At 39.1% G+C, this 14447-nt stretch overlaps 1 protein-coding gene across 4 annotated transcripts in view; it reads right to left on the bottom strand.

Annotated features, from left to right (window-relative positions):
- Shisa6 (shisa family member 6) overlaps positions 1-14447 on the bottom strand; it is a 298332-nt gene that overhangs the window by 217630 nt on the left and 66255 nt on the right. The window lies entirely within an intron of this gene.

The raw sequence follows: 14447 nt of genomic DNA, 5'->3' as shown, positions 1-14447 counted from the left end.
GTATAATATACTATTATACTATATTATATAATATGTATACTATTATATACTCTATATAATATATACTAGAATCCCATAAATATAGAGATAGACTAGAATACATTATATATGTAGACAGATAGACTACAATACCGAAATACAAAGCCAAATATAACAGATTAGAATTTTAAAAGGAAAGTATAAAACCATCTCAGGGGGCTGGGAGGTGGCTCAGTGGTAGAGTGCTTGTCTCGCATGCATGAGGCCCTGGGTTCGATTCCTCAGCACCACATAAGCAGAAAAGGCTGGATGTGACACTGTGGCTCAAGTGGTAGAGCGTTAGCCTTGAGCTAAAGAGCTGAGGGACAGCGCCCAGGCCCAGAGTTCAGGCTCCACGACCTGACCCCCCCACCCAAAAAAAAAATCTCAGGTAGTTTGAAGGAAATTTAGTATCTGTTTGGTGATAACTGCAGGAGTATAGACCAGGCATTGCACCTGCAATCCCTGTAATCCTAGTTAACTGGGAAGATGGAGGTGTGAACATAATGAGGCCAGCCTGGACAATAAGAAACCTATCATGATCCTGCCTCAAAATCAAAAACAAGCAACTGTGCAAAGGCAACAGCATAAAGGCGGAGGAAAAAAAAACTGAAATTACAATAGCAACCAAGATCCAGAAAAAAGCATTCAGGTAAAAAAGACACTAGGTACTTTATGAAGATAATCTTCACTCAATTACTTCTCCAGGTATTTAACAGGCAATCTGGTGGATGCAAGACACCATGCTGAGTCCAGCCACCCCTGAGCCTCCAGAAAAGACAGGAGTCTTTTCAAGTCTCACAGAACACAAAATTCCCAGATGCTCAAGTTCAGTGTACAGAAAGGCATAGTATTTACATATAATCTAAATGTATTATTTAGATATTGAAAATCATCTCTAGATTATTTATACTACCAAATACAAAGTACATCGTACATACATAGTTGTACTCTGTTGTATAAGGAAGAGGGAAAAGGACAAAAAAAGATATGAATGTTTTCCGTACTCCTGCAATATTTAAGAAATATTTCCAAACCCAAGCATTCAGAACACAGAAAAACAGGACAAACTGTACCAGTATCCTATGCACTATGGAACAAAATCAGATGTAATTCCTGCCCTCACAAAACTTGTGGTGTAGTAGAGAAAACAATGGTGCAATACTAAAATACACATAGACAAACCATGTACAATTGCAGTCCTCATAAAACTGATCAGGACCAAGCAGATAGAATCATAGCCATACCGCCCAGGAGCACCTACAGCAGCATGGCCAGGAAGTGGTGGTCAGACTCAATTGAGCATGTGAGAATAGCATTCTTTTTAGTGTGTGTGTGTGTGTGTGTGTGTGTGTGTGTGTGTGTGTGTGTACTTCTGGTACAGGGGCTTGAACTCAGGACTTGAACATTGCCCCTTAGCTTTTCACTTAAGGCTAGTGCTCAACAACTTGAGCCACAGCTCTATTTCCATTTTTTTTTGGTGGTTAATTGGAGATTAGATTTTCCTGGATTTCCCTGTCTGGGCAGGCTTAGGACTATGATCCTCAGATCTCAGTATCCTGAGTAGCTAGGATTATGGACATAAGCCACCAGTGCCTGATTCAAAATATATTTCTATTTTTAATTGATACATAGTATTTGTACCTATTTATGGGGCACAGTGCTCCCCATACATGCAAAACAATGCTTACTAATCTGATCAGGGTAATTGATATATCAACACTTTAGATGTTTATCATTTCTTTATGCTAGGAGCATTCAAAATCCTACCAGCTACGATGAAATATTCAGTCAATTGCTATCAACCTTTGTTATCTCATCTTACCAAACTGCAGTCTCTATTAGCCATTCTCCTTCTATCCTTTCTTTTCCACAACCTTCTCAGGCTCTAGTTTTTTCTACTCTTGATGGCATTCTAACAAGAAGAAGCATCTTGTACCAAAGTTATGTGGCAGGGCATGATAAGAAACTAAAAAGGCTGCTGTGATCAAAGCTCTGAAAGTATAGAGAGACAGAATATGTGTAAATCTCAATAATAAAAATTAAATATTGTGGTGGGCATGGTAGGGCAGTCTTACAATGCTAGCACTGGGAAGGTGAAGGCAGGAGGTATGTGAGTTGGAATCTATCCTGGACTATATAGTAAGACTCAATTTTTAAAACATCCAATAGTATTAGTTTCCAAAGAGCAAACAAATTACCTTCCAAAGAAATATTAGCATTATACTTCTCTTCTCCATGACTAGGTGTCAGAAAACCAAGGAACAATGACTTCAAAGTGTGGTAGTTCAGATCATCTGAATCTAATCTTAATACATTAAGAGAGCAATGGCTTTCTGCAATAATATCATTGTGAGAATGCTTCTAAAATGTGCTTTTATCTTTTTCCTTGCAGAAATGCATACAAAATACTATTAATTATGAATGAAATTGTACGATGTCTTGGATTTGCTACACAAAAATGCGGTGTCTAGGCATGAAGCAGAAGGAGTGGGGGCAAGTTAGAGAAAAATAGCAGCGGGGTAAACGTAGGGGGCTCGTCATGGCATTCTCCACAGTAGGTTTAAAACTTTTCAATAATAAAATGTTCAAAATTGGGAGTAAATGTAATTAAATCTCAAAGAGTAGCATAAAAACACTTTTGGAAATAGAAATACTCGATCTATCCTTAAAGAAGAAGAGAAATTCTACCAAAACAAAAACAAAAAGGAAAAGGAAAGAAGGCAAGAGAGAAAGCTGTGGGGGTGGGGGAGGATTCTAAATTATCATACTGGGGCTGTGGTATGTATTCAGTTTATTTTTTCAAGAATTTCTAAGTGGCAAGACAAATCCATAGCATCAAAGACATGTAGACAGACTTAGACACACAGTCATGCATCACTTAAAATATGCCCTAGGTTTTGAGAGCTGTTTCTTTACGAGATGTTATCATTGTATGAACCATAGAGTGTACTTATTCAAACTAAAACAACTACAGCTATCACTCAGAAAAATTATCTTTTTAATATATATTTTTATTGTGAAAGATACTGTACAGAGGGGTTACAGTTACATGAGGGAGGTAGTGAGTACATTTCCTATGCAGCATTGTTACCCCTTCCTTTGTTTTTCCCCTACCATCCCTTCCCTCCCCACGTCCCCAACTCCTCTCCCCTCCCCCAAGTTTCTCCCCTCCAAAGTTGTAAAGTTCATTTTCAGCATAGTGCCTTGTACATCTCATTGCTATAATGGGTCAACCTGTATCCTTATTTCGGCACTTAGCTATTTCCCTTCCCCTCTCCAAGATGCAGCATTCACAAAGAAAGTATGGCACTGGCCAAAACATTTTGCTATTCCGTATAAGAATACACACATATATGTACATTATATACATACATAACTACATGCATACATATATTTATCAACATAGATGTATATTTATATGTATCTACGTTATGCACATCATGTGTATGAATGTGTTTATATATATACATATGTTCCACAAGCAAAATGATTTTTAAAAGGTAGAAAATACACAAAAATAAACTAAGTATTAACAATATGGCATCAGGTCTGGAAATATGAGATAGAATAATACAAACAACAAAAAATGTATCAGAGGATTCAAAGAAATAACACACTTTCATAAAACCTATAGAGTAATAGCAATCATTAAAAATACACTAAAGAAATACCTGGAACAAAATTGGAAGAAAAAGGACTTAAACAAAACCACAATTGTGACATAAAATATAATGGAATTTACAAAGATTTCTGAAATATGATAGGGAAGAAAGCTATAAGTATGTGTAGAAATGATACACAACAAATCTTATATACATGCATATAAATGAATATAAAATACATTTTTCAAACTTTTATAAAGCATTTAGCAAAGTCAATCACTAGCCACAAAGGAAAATTCAGTTAGTCTCTCAAGTCAAAGGTAAAAAAGAGTTGACCTCAAATCAAAATTATATATGAATAAGCAAGCCATGGCCCAAGTAAAAACCACATGGAACATTTTTAACCATGAATAGAAAAGTTATTTTAAATAGCTTATGTGCAAAATAGAAAATTCAAGCTGAAATTACACATCTCTGAGAAAATAATGATTAAAGAAAAGCAAGCTTGTTATATTTTAAAATCTAAGAAATTTGGCCAAAGTTCTACCCCGAGAAGAAACTATAACCTTAAACAGAGTTGTAGGAAAATAAGAACAAATACAACTAAACCTAAATAAAGGATACACTTAGCACAAACACTAGGAGAAACCAATTGATTGTGATGAAACAGACCTGATAATTGACCTCAACCCTACTGAGACACTGAGTAAACAGAATTCAGGAAAAGCTGATCTCAGTTAAGCAAGAACCCTCAGGAACATACCTGCCAAGAGGAATGGCATAAATTGGCGAATGGTATAAACTGTATTTATATATGTGTATTTATATGTATATGTATTTACATACACCCATGTTTGTGTATGTGTATATATATTCCACAAGCAAAATACTTTTGAAAAGGTAGAAAATAAACCAAGATGAACTAAGTATTAACAATATGACATCAGATCTCGAAATTAGATAAAATAATACAAATACATATTGAATTGAAACTCCTTTATACAATGAAAGATAATAAATTATATAAGGAAAAAAATGAGGAAAGGCAAAACAAAAGTAGCAAGAGTTACTGTAAAAAGCCTTACAGTATCTTTTTTTTAATACTAATACCACTTTACACCAATTGGTTTGAAAAAACAGGTAGAATAGGCAAAATTGGCGGAGGCTATAATAAAAATTAATATGTTGGTAACAACAGAAAATAATGAACAGACAGAGGCAGACAAGGACTGACCTCCCTCAAAATTCTCCAAGCTCAAATCATTTGATGATTGAATTTAATCAAACTTCTAAAAATACATAATTTCTTTGTCATTTAAACTTCTTTAGAGCATAAGAAGAAGGAAAAAAAGTCACTCTTTGTGTCTAATTTATAAAATGCCTTTTGGAAAATACAAGAGAATGATTGTAATTCTGTGCTTGATTTCTCACGCCAAAACTAAGTAAGGACCTCAGAAGAAAGACTAAATAAATCCCATTTATAAAATTTGATGTGCAATTTTTAAATAAAGTGTCAGCAAGCTAACTCTCAGTGTAATTATGCACTAAAGCATCAAGGCCAAGATGAATTTGTTCTAGGTATACTGGGAACATTCAATAGGGTAGAAATCAATATAAGTTACATAATTCACAACATTATAAAAAAGAAGAAGCATATGATTATCACCCAAGTGCAGAAAAAGTCATTTCAAAAAATATATTTCAAAGTCATTTTTCAATAACCTGAAAAGTCACTTTTTTCATTAAAAAAACACAAAAACTTCTCTTTTATTAGGCAGTAAAGGTTAACCTAGTAGTGAAACTCCAAATATATCTCTGTAAGGAGTATGTTAGACTATAATTATTTACCTTTTTAAAAAGCAGTCACTATCAATGTACTAAGTTAAAAAGGAAAAGGAATTAATATTTTTGAAAAAAGAGGCCACATAGAGCTCCCCGATGACCAGCAATCCCACTTTTGGGAATTTACCCAAATGATCACAAACAAGGCCATACTAAGGCTACCAGCACAACTATGTTTATTGCAGCATTATTTACCATAGCTAAGATATGGAGCCAACCCAGATGTCCCTCAGTAGATGAATGGATCAAGAAAATGTGATGTGTGTGTGTGTGTGTGTGTGTGTGTGTGTGTATGCCTGCATCAAAAAGAATGACATTGTACGCATTATCCTGCCCATGAAATTGTAACCTTCTGTACAGTATGTTCACAAAAAAAAATTAAATTAAATTAAAAAAAAAAGAATGGCATTGCCCCATTTGTTAGGAAATGGAAAGACTTGGACAAAAACTATATTAAGTGAAGTAAGCCAGGCCCAAAGAAACAAAGGTCCCATAGTACATGTATAGGACAAGTAGAAATGGTCAAAAGCTATGTACATATAACCATATAAAATGATGTTAAGCAAAATGAACCCCAAGATAGGGACACAAATATATTTTTTTCTTGCTTACTATTGCTTCTAACATATATATATATATAATGTACCATGTAATTTTTGGTTTCTTTGTATGTTCCTCCTGCACGATATAACCCCTCTTTTCACTGTATTTGATGTCAATGTCCTGCATTTTGTATATACATTTCTCTGATTAGGGGAGGGGAAGGGAAAGAACAAAATGCTTATATAGGGATACAGGTTGACCCATTGTAACAATGAAATGTGCAAGACACTATGCTGAAAACAAACTTAACAACTTTAGCAGGGATGGGAGTGTAGTTGTGGAGGTGGAGGGAAGGGATGATAGGGGAAAAACAGGAGGAGGCAACAATGCTCAATAGGAAATGTACTCATTATCTTACTCATGTAACTGTAATTCCTCTGTACAGCATTTTTACAATTAAAAAAGCCGTACCAAAAAAAGAGGTAAAGCCAGGTACTGGTGCCTCATGTCTACAATCCTAGCTACTCAGAAGACTGAGCTCTGAGGATTGCAACACTATGAAGCCAGTCTGGGCAAGAAAGTCCATATGACTCTTATCTCCAATTAACCAGCAAAAAAAAATGATTTGCTTTGTATGTCCCTCCCCCATGGTATAACCCCTGCTTACACTGTATTTGATGTTGATATAATGTGTGGAGGGGAAGGGCAAAAACAAATCATTTAAATAGGGATACAGGTGGGCCCATTGCAACAATGAGATGTACAAGTCATTATGTCGAAAAACGAGCTTTACAACTTTGGGGAGGAAGAGGAGGGGGGAGATGGGAAGGGATGGGAAGGGGAAACAAAGGAAGAGGCTACAATGCTTGATAAGAAATGTACTCATTACTTTGCCCATGTAATTGTAACCCCTCTGTGTGGTATTTTCACAATAAAAAAACAAAAACAAAAAAATAAACAAAAAAAGAAATGGTGCTGTGGTTCAAGTGGTAGAGTGCTAGTATTGGGTATAAAAGCTCGGGGACAGACAATGCCCAGGCCTTAAGTCCAAGCTCCAGTTCACCACCCCAACAGACACACAAACAAAAGAGGTAAAACTGTCATGATTTGTCCATGATATGATAGTTTATTTACTTACAAAATCCAAGGCAATTATCTGCACCACTATTAAAACTAATAAGAAAAATTCAATAAAGTGACCAGGTAGAAGAGATGCACATAAAAATCAATAGCATTCTTATACTCCGGCAAAATCCAATGAAAAAAAACTCCATTTATTTAATAATAAAAATGATAGAAAACACTTTGTAATAAACTCACGAGAAGTATCAGATAAAAACAATGAGAACTTTGCTACGTGGGTGCGGTGGGGGGCGGGGGGTGGAGAAGGAAGATCCAAGCCAGTAACTAGTGTCTCACTTCTGTAATCCTAGCTGAAATCTGGAGCATCAAACTTCAAAACTTGCCCTAAGCAGAAAAGTCCAGGAGATCCCAGCTGCAATTCATCAGCAAAAAGCTGTGCTGGATGCATGGTTTAAGTGCTAGATCACAACTAAAGCAAGCAAGCACAAGTCCCTCCCTGAGTTCAAACCCTGCTACAGGAAAGAAAGAGAGAAAGAAAGAAAGAGAGAGAGAGAAAGAAAGCGAGAAAGAAAGAAAGAGAGAGAGAAAGAGAGAGAAAGCTAGAGAGAAAGAGAAAAAAGAGAAAGAAAGAGAGAAAGAGAAAGAAAGAAAGAGAGAAGAGAGAGAGAAAGAAAGAGAGAGAGAAAGAGAGAGAAAGAGAGAAAGAAAGAAAGAAAGAGAAAGAAAGAAAGAAAGGAGAGAGAGGAAGGAAGGAAGGAAGGAAGGAAGGAAGGAAGGAAGGAAGGGTCAAATAACTGAAAATACATACTACAGAGCAGGATATCTAAATATGTTTAAAAAAATGTTCATTCTCTCCAAATTAAGCTACAAATAACATTCTGCCTCTTTCTAAATCTCATCAAATCTTTTTTCCCCTGAAACTTGCACTTTCCTTAGACAGTATGTGAGTTATGTTAACCATATTACTTATGCTGTACTATTATATTACATATCGTATTGTTCATTTATATTATTTGGGGAAGGCATCTTTGGGAAAATGGCATTTAACCCAAAACTTAAAAGGTGTGGAGAAGATGGTGAGAGCAGGGCATGGGAGTTTGACGTGGCCTTGAAGCTTCCTAAGCAGCAGCAACAACCTCCACAAAGTCTGCTAAGAACTCAGAGTCATAGCATGGTGGTGATAAGAGAAGAAGGAGAAGCAAGAGATGCAAAGTAGCAGGGAGAAGGCTCAGGCCCTGCACGATGCTCAAGGTTGGCACTTCTGCCTCGCCTAACTGGCCATCCACTTGATCTGTTATTTCTGTATAAATTGTTGCGCAAGAAGTGGGGGGGAGGGGGTATGAAGGGGTGAGAGATAAAGAGGGATTGGATAATCATGATTAAAAACAGATGTACCTATAGCCTTACTTATGTAACTGTAAGCCCCTGGCTCATCATCTTTTCAATACAATTTTTAAAAAATAAGAAAAAGAAAAATACATTTTTTTAAATGCAGGCAATCTGTATGCCTAGATACTTATTAGTAGAGCAATGATTTAATGATCTGATTCCATGTTGGGAAATAACCCATTTAAAGAAAATAAAATCAGTCTAGAGTGTGATGATTTACTGTTAAATAGATGAAAGCATTAGGAAAGCAACTATCATATATCTTCATCTTAACAAAAGTATACATGCTCATTTTGTTTCATATATGCTTGGACAAAGTCCATTGGGATGCATGCCAAACTACGAAAGGTAATTTTATCCTTTAGGACTGATACAGGGATAGACAAAAAGTGGAGTGGATTTTTGCATTTGAATTTATCCCAAAAGAAATGGTACATATTTTCAAAACAAAAACAGATGTCATGCTTAAAAATAGGATCATAAGTAACTTCTGGATTAAAAAGATGATCAAATTGTAATTACAGACTACTTTAAAACCGTGACAGTAAGAATAATACGTACCAAAAGTTATGGGTTGTGGCAAAAGCTGTAACAAAGAGGAAATTCATAGCTATCTATAATTTCTTCATTAAGCAAAACGCATGTTTGGTAAATTAACTAAGCTCTTGATTCAGAATGTTAGAAGATAAAACCCAAGGAAATCAAGAGGGAGGGATTAATAGATAAAAGCAGCAACTAAGGAAAACCTCATTCACACAAATACAAAGATTCCAAGGAAAATACTTCCTAGTATCCTACGCCTACAGCAGCCACTTTCCCACTTTCCCACTTTCCCATAGCTTCACTGGGATGGCTGGTGCCCACTACCACTCTCAGCTTTTCCTGTTGAAATGATGTCTTACGAACTTTTTTCTGTCTAAGGCTGGCCTGAAACCCCAATCCTCTAAATCCACCTGCATAACTGAGATGAGAGGTGCAAGCCAATGTGACCAGCTATGGATTGAGATGGCACCTTAAAAATATTTTTTTTTTCAGGCTACCCTTGGAACCATAGTCCTCTTGATCTTCACCTCCTGAGTAGCTAGGATGACAGGTATGAGCTACTGGCAACTAGCTTCCGATCGATACTTTCGCTGATGCCCTCCCCTCCCATCTTTTAAACTACTTGTTGCTGAGTTTCATTATTCTATTTTCATACATGTAGGTGAAATATTTTAGTCACTTCACCACCTCCCTTTATCTTCTCCTTCCACCTTCCCCTATGCTGCTGGGTCCTCAATCCAAATCGTTTACGATCCCTTGATCTCCCCCCCCCCACACCCATACACTTCGCATTATCTCCCTCTGTGGTTCCTGGCTGTCATATCTAAGGAGAAATCGTATCACTCTATATAGCTCCTTAGCAGCATTATTTTTCTTCATGGAATTTTCTTCTACATAAAATCTGTCGAATACTTGGTTATATATCTCCTGGCATCTCCCTGAGAGAACAACAGAATTATGATGAGGGCACTGACTTCTTTGGCTCACACTGCTGGTTCAGACCTAAAACAGTGGCCTGGCACACAGTGCCATGGTGTGAAGTGACATTGTAAATCTGATTATTTGTTTGCCTCCTTAGTTTATGGTAGATCCCCTGAGGGTGCAGCTATGTATTTGACATGTGAAGACAGAGATAGCTCACTGCCTGCCAACGTATCTCCCTCATCTTCCACCGGTGAGAAGTGCAGCCTGATGCTCACAGGAGAGAACATTCCACTCCCTTTGGTTCTTGGGAAGGAAAAAGTCCTGTGTGCCATTTCTATGCTGAACCTGAGAGATGACAGGCCTGCCTCCTCATTCTTTCCTTCCTCTTCCTGCAAAAAACAAATATCTGGAACTCAGCGTGGGCCATGCGGCTAAAAGCAATGTCTCAGCATGTCTGAGTGAATGAGTGAATGAATGAGTCCTTGTCCTTCCGCTTCCCTTCTAGATTTTGGAATAGGAAAAGAAAATCCTAAAGTAAGATCAATCATAAGACTGGGTGCTGGTGGCTCAACCCTATAATCCTGGCTACTCGGTATCCTGAGATCTAAGGATCACAGTTTGAAGCCAGCAAGAGAAGGAAAATCCATGCGACTCTTATCTCCAAGTAGTGATCAAAAAAAGCTAGAAGTAGAGCTCTAGTTTTAGTGGTAGAGTACTAGCCTTAAGCAAAAATGCTAAGGGACAGTGCCCAGGCCCTGAGATCATGCACCAGTGCTATACATGTACCAGCAGTACAAATACGTACATAACATACATGCATCCATCCATACATGCATGCATATGTATATACATATGTACACACCACAGGAATAATTTTAGAAGAGAACCTGGACTGAGGAATTCATTACAGGAGCCAGAGAGAAGCAAATGCTTGCATAGCGAACATCCATACACTTGATTGAACACAGAGCTAAAAGTACTGACAAACCACTCTGTAAATTATCAATGATGCTGTAGAATATGGCCACTTAACAGAACTCAGTTATCCCTCACAAGAAGGTCAACCTCTAGTATCAGAAGTTAGACAAGAAATCAACACATCAGAGATTCAGAACCAAAACAAAAACTAAGAAGGAGAGAATGCAAGGACCAGCAGCCCCCCAAGTGTCTTCTCCCTAAAAGAAGAAACACAGGAGAGAAGCCACTGATAAAATGGGTACCAGGCACTACATGCTCAGCATGAGAAACAGTTATTACACAAACCAAGTTGCAATTAGAACCACCTCACATCTTATTCTCCATTAAGGATAAAGGTCACGTCTGCACCATCTCTACCATCACACACTTGCTTCCAGGCTGTCCATTGGGTGGCTCATGCTCCAGCCGCGGTGACCATTCTTTGCAAGCTTGATGTCAGATGAATGTATGAAATGGATCTCCTGCCTACTTACCAACTCACTTGTCACTGGGCCTCCAGGGTCCATTCGGAAAGGTTGTCTGTTCTCCCTTGCCTATAACAAAGCATCCTCTTTACAGCTGTTCTCTGGATTGCTGCCACCAGGCCAGGGGAGAGCCCCTGTGGATACTTAGCACAAATAGAACCCCAGTACCAGCTGCAGCCTGAGCCCTAGGCAAAGATCAGCTAGCTTGTGAGATCGGGGAGTTTCTTTAACAAGTCATACTGGACAAACTCGATTGCTTTTTGGATCCACTTGTGAAATAAGGGGGCTGAGGAGCGTCGTGGAACTATTGGATGAAACACTTTGGATGGTATACTGGGGGAGCTTGAGATGTTTAGCCTCGGGAAGAGAAAAGCAGGGAGCAGAGAACTGTGCTCTGGCCAGATGCAGGAAACCTTGACTTGTTGCATTTGTGTGTGTATCCGAGATTAGGAGGTAGAGCACTGGCAGGTCTCTGTGTGTTTAGAAAGCTGGGATCACACTGCTGTGATCTGAGCAGATGTGTCCCTTGAGCTCTACCTCTCTTCCTCCATGCATGACCATCACCCCAAATAGGAATCATAAAAATCCAAAACACTGGGTTACATTCAGGGCAGATGGACTGTAGGTTTGTTGTCTGTAAAAGTAGAAGTTGGATGAGGATTCCTACAGGTTCTTCGGTTCCTGCCCCTCCATGACTGCCTTTGGTGATAGTGGCCTCTTGTGCCTGGAACCCATTTCCTTGTTGCAGTCCAAGTTGCATTGTGGGATGGCTTCAAATTTCAAAGTTCAAACTTCAGACTTCAAACTCCACTGTAGTATTTGGAAGGCAGCTACGCTCACCACTATACCACCAACGCGCCCTCCACTGTAGTATTTGGAAGCACCAGAAAAAAATCTTTTTCAGGACACTTGTTGATTCTAAGCATTTTACAATGATTCTACCTTTAGTGTTCCCAGCTGTAACTGGCACTTTTAAAGGATTCTCTAACCTTGTCTACACCACAATTTGTGCTACTCAGCATCTCATGATTCTACTTTTCTTAATACCATATGTCATTATGTGTGGTTATTTTATGAATCTCAATCTTAACTTCCTCCTAGGTTAAGGTAGACTGTCTGAAGGCACAGACTTCATGCACACTCTGTATGATGGAGATGGATCATTGTCCACCCAAGGCAACCTCCTCATCTTCCATGGTAGTAGCTTGATGCTCAAGGGGCCAACGCTCCCTTCCCTACCTTCCCTGGCTCTCAGATGTCACCTTATGCACATGATCACCAACAGGAGGTGAATAAGGTACCTATTTATGAGTGTTACTTCCATGTTGAGCCTGAAAGATGGTAGAATTGCCTTCTTCCTCTTCCTGTAAGTTGAAAAACTGGTGCTGGGGCTCAACTTTGGCTTTGAATATGACAACAAGGATTGAATAAAGACAGAGGAACAACGGGGAAGAAATCTGAGTCCTCAACCAAGCACATAGGCCAGAGCTACTTGCCAACCTGAAACTTAGCTATGTGAGTCACCATTATCTTATTAAAGATACTGCGTTGTACAGTCTCTTTGTGGAGCAGCTGAGCCTCTAACTGACACAGAAAGTCGAAATCTGTGCATATAGCAGTGCCCTAAAGGTTATTTAACTAACTGACATAAAAAGGAATGAAATTTTTGCACTTTCGGGAGGCATAGGGTTGGAAAAAATCATCTGCTTTCATATCATGCACACCAGAGGAGGGATTGCTTTTCTTCAAAGTCTTTTGCTTTCAAAGACCTGCTAAGACTTTTCAGAGAAACAAAACCATGCATCACTTTGGCTAAGATCTCATTACTTCCATCCACCCGTGGTTTTGCATGGTCTTAAGACAGACACCACCGAAATGAAAGGGATGGGTACAGTCCTGAAAACATGAATGTTTAAGCCAACTTGAAACCTGTGCCCAGGAAGGAGTCATGAGTGTGGTTACTGGAACCAAGAGGAACCAAGGAAAGCAGAGGTCAGCTAAGCTGTATGTAGGAAGGTATTGTCCAAGAAAGACTGGACCAGGTCTGGAAATGTTTGTGCTTGTTCTTTGCTTAAAACAGTCACATCAAGCAAGAGCCCTGATTGCTTACAAGAAGGAAGAAGTGATGTCCATCCACCCTGTTGGAGTATTTGATAATGCCTATTCACACAGAGTCACAGGGGACAAGAAAGCCCCAGGATGTGAACCTAGTGCTCAGTGTGTGATGGTTATGAGCAGTTCTCCCCAGACAGCAGGACCAAGGTCATAACTGGAAACCTTCTCTAGTCTCCAGGCAGTAGGTCTTCCAGATGCCCACCACCCACTCAGCCTATCACTGCAGTGGGCTTGCGCTATATTGCAACCTTCCTCCTCCTTGCTAAATGTAAGCTCCTCCTGTGGAGGCTTCATGGCTCTGCTTCATCACTGCATACTGGAGGAAGAGGTTGTTTAGGAATGGATGAACAGCAAGGGACTGGGGGAGGGGGTTGGGGGAGGGTTAAGGATCCCTTATTTTACTTTCTAGATTTCTGGACCATGAACAGATTCATCTAGACCTCATGAAAGGAGAACTAAAAGCAGACCAGTGGTACTGAAGAGATTTTCAGTTGTTGACCCTGGGGCATGGTGGAGGATCTCCACCATCAGAAGAGCTGATTGTGAGGTAGAAGCTACCAGTGGCCCACTGCCAACACTGCTTGTGGTAAGAAATTAAAGCTGGCTAGAGAGGTTGCACCATTTTCTGGCCTTCCTGGCGGTTGGACCTATACAACATTAGCTAAGAAGGAGGCTGGGGTTAAAGTGAGGGGACTTTTCCAGTCTCTTCCATTTCCAGATGGTCAGATGATTGTGGCAAAGCTTTGACTATGCAGAAAATGTTCAAGGCTAAGGGAATGGTGGAACCAACCCCCAAACCCAAATGCAGACTGTTACAAAAGAAAGAAACTTCCATTCTTGGGACGCATTCGGATCACTCTGTTAAAGAAGCTAGTGTGGCATCCCAAAGGGACCTTAACAGGCAAGTTGGTCCGTGGGGCATGAGTTTGTGAGGGGCCCTAGA

This window comes from Dipodomys spectabilis, unplaced genomic scaffold, assembly GCF_019054845.1.
Source record: "Dipodomys spectabilis isolate Male_0828 unplaced genomic scaffold, ASM1905484v1 ptg000004l, whole genome shotgun sequence".
NCBI lineage: Eukaryota > Metazoa > Chordata > Mammalia > Rodentia > Heteromyidae > Dipodomys > Dipodomys spectabilis.
The sequence above is the reverse complement of the archived record's forward strand: the minus strand, read 5'-3'. Positions and strand labels throughout refer to the sequence as shown.